The sequence below is a fragment of the Strongylocentrotus purpuratus genome, unplaced genomic scaffold (genome assembly GCF_000002235.5).
Source record: "Strongylocentrotus purpuratus isolate Spur 01 unplaced genomic scaffold, Spur_5.0 spur5_scaffold_16, whole genome shotgun sequence".
Taxonomy (NCBI): domain Eukaryota; kingdom Metazoa; phylum Echinodermata; class Echinoidea; order Camarodonta; family Strongylocentrotidae; genus Strongylocentrotus; species Strongylocentrotus purpuratus.
Genome location: NW_022145601.1, coordinates 22,732,384 through 22,735,633, shown reverse-complemented (window position 1 = coordinate 22,735,633; position 3,250 = coordinate 22,732,384).

Here is a 3,250-nt window from a genome sequence, read left to right as displayed (position 1 = left end):
TAAATTTTTTTTTTTTTTAGCAGATGTTTCTGCATTTATTGATAAATCAAATATAAAACATTCAAATAACAATAATAGTATATAATATAATTGATTTACATCAAGAGTGACAACTTAATACACACAAAATAAAATATTTAAAAAAAAAATACATAATTGAAAGCTTGAAAGTATGGAGGTAAGTAAAAATAATCAACATAAATGCAGAGGCCAACTATCATAAGCAAAGAAGCTTGAGGCGATAGCAGCCGGGAGGGGGGGGGGGGGGGGGGGGGGGGGGGGGGGGGGGGGGTACATGGCGCTGTTTTTAGGAGAATGTAGGGGAATAGAGAGTCACATATAAAGATTTTGTTCAGAAAGTATCTGAATAAAAAGTGGATGTTTCTGCATTTATTGATAAATCAAATATAAAACATTCAAATAACAATAATAGTATATAATATAATTGATTTACATCAAGAGTGACAACTTAATACACACAAAATAAAATATTTTAAAAAAAAATACATAATTGAAAGCTTGAAAGTATGGAGGTAAGTAAAAATAATCAACATAAATGCAGAGGCCAACTATCATAAGCAAAGAAGCTTGAGGCGATAGCAGCCGGGAGGGGGGGGGGGGGGGGGGGGGGGGTACATGGCGCTGTTTTTAGGAGAATGTAGGGGAATAGAGAGTCACATATAAAGATTTTGTTCAGAAAGTATCTGAATAAAAAGTGGATGTTTCTGCATTTATTGATAAATCAAATATAAAACATTCAAATAACAATAATAGTATATAATATAATTGATTTACATCAAGAGTGACAACTTAATACACACAAAATAAAATATTTAAAAAAAAAAATACATAATTGAAAGCTTGAAAGTATGGAGGTAAGTAAAAATAATCAACATAAATGCAGAGGCCAACTATCATAAGCAAAGAAGCTTGAGGCGATAGCAGCGGGAGGGGGGGGGGGGGTGGGGTACATGGCGCTGTTTTAGGAGAATGTAGGGGAATAGAGAGTCACATATAAAGATTTTGTTCAGAAAGTATCTGAATAAAAAGTGGAAAGAAATTAAGAAAAAAGAAAAATGTGCAAGTGTGTGCAAGTGGGTGTGTGCAGGTGAAGTAAGTGTTCGATTCGTATTGTTAATGAACTGGTCATCTAAAATTAATTTAAATAAACAATCAAAACCTCTGAGACCCTTATGATGTTTTTGAATATGTAGTTATTAAATATTTTTTTTATCGATGCTTTGAATGAATAAAGAGTTGCAGAGTGTTTAATATTGTCAGGTAAAGCATTCCAAATGGCTGGACCATGATGTCTTATCGATTTATAGGCCATAATAATTTTGGGGTTTGTTAAGTGGAAATCAGATGAGTGTCGTGTGGGATAAGAATGTATATCACTATTGTAAACAAAAATATTTCGAAATGCCAAAGGTATAGTATTTATCCAACATTTATACATAAAGATTGCAGTTTGAAAACTGAATGTCAGTGATTTTTAATGTTTTTAGTTTACAAAATATTGGATCAGTATGGGCTAAATAATGTGAATGTGTACAAAGACCGTAAGTGCTTTCTTTTGGAGACGATATATTAACATAATTTTCATCTTACTACTATTGCCCCAAACTATGTTACAATAAGATATGTATGACAAAATGAAGGAATTGTAAAGCATAAATAGTGACTTTTGTGATAGATAATATTTTAATTTATATAAAATGCCTATGCTTCTCGAGACTAGCATGCAAATGTTGTTAATATGACTATTCCAAGTTAGGTTTGAATCAATCATTACACCTAAGAATTTTGTAACTTCTTTTTCAATTATGGGCATGTTATCTATAAAAATATCATAATGAAGTACATGTTTAGAGTGTATGTTTTTGAAATAAATACAATTAGTCTTATTAATATTTAAAGAGAGTTTATTGGATTTGAACCAAGATGATAATTTATTTAGTTCTAAATTGAGGGTTGTAATAAGAATGTTTAAGTCTTTATGCGAATAAAATACGTTGGTATCGTCTGCGAACAGAACATATGTTAGGAGTGGTGATGCATTAACAATATCATTCATATATACTAAAAACAGTAGGGGACCTAATATGGAGCCTTGTGGTACTCCGCATTCTATGGTGGAAATATTAGATGTTGTAGATTTAAACATAACATATTGATGTCTATTACGCAAATAGTCTTCAAACCAAGAAAGTACAATCCCTCTAACTCCATATGCTTTTAATTTATGTATTAATATACGATGGTCCATGGTATCGAATGCTTTCGATAAGTCCATAAAAACACCTACAGTGTGTTCTTTTTTAGAAAGGGAATCGGTTATTTTGTCACATAATTGTAGAATAGCATAATCAGTAGAGTGGTTCTTTCTAAATCCATATTGATTAGGAATTAAAAAGTTATTGATATCTAAGAAAGAGTATAATCGTTTATATACTATTTTCTCTAATATCTTTGAAATGCTTGGTAGTAAAGAAATTGGTCGGTAGTTTGAAACTTTAGAGTGATCATCCTTTTATATATCGGAATTATTTTTGCAACTTTTAGTGGGTCGGGAAAAACCCCTTGGGAAAGAGATAAATTAAAGATATGTGATAATGGGGAAGCTATGAAGTGAATTATTTGTTTTAATAAAGATACACTTAGCTCATCGTAGCCACTAGATTTACTGCTTTTTAATGAACGAACAATTTCTAAAATCTCTTGAATATTTGTTGGATTAAAAAATAAGGATTGATTAACGTTATTATTTAAGTATTTTAAAAAATCATTCTTTTCATTGATTATTTTGGAAGCTAAATCCGGTCCAATATTAGTGAAGTATTTATTGAATGCCTCAGCAACATTATTTGGGTCTATGTGATGCCCATTATCATTAAATTCAATATTATTTGGAGTATCCTTTTTCTTCCCCAAAATGTCATTAACTGTTTGCCATAATGATTGATTATTATCTTTATTATTTTCAATTTTATTACCATAGTATAATTTGCGTGATAAACGAATAATTGAAGTCAATTTATTACGGTACTTTTTATATTTATTTTGATTTTCATTTGTAGGTGATCGAAGTGAGATTTTATATAAATGAATTCGGGTAGATATTGATTTAAGTATACCTTGAGTAATCCATGGTCGTTTATTTTTCTTTTTATTTGACTTAATTCTTGAGAGGGGCACATTTTTATTATAATGACAAAGAAGTTTGTTTATAAATTTTTCATATGAACTG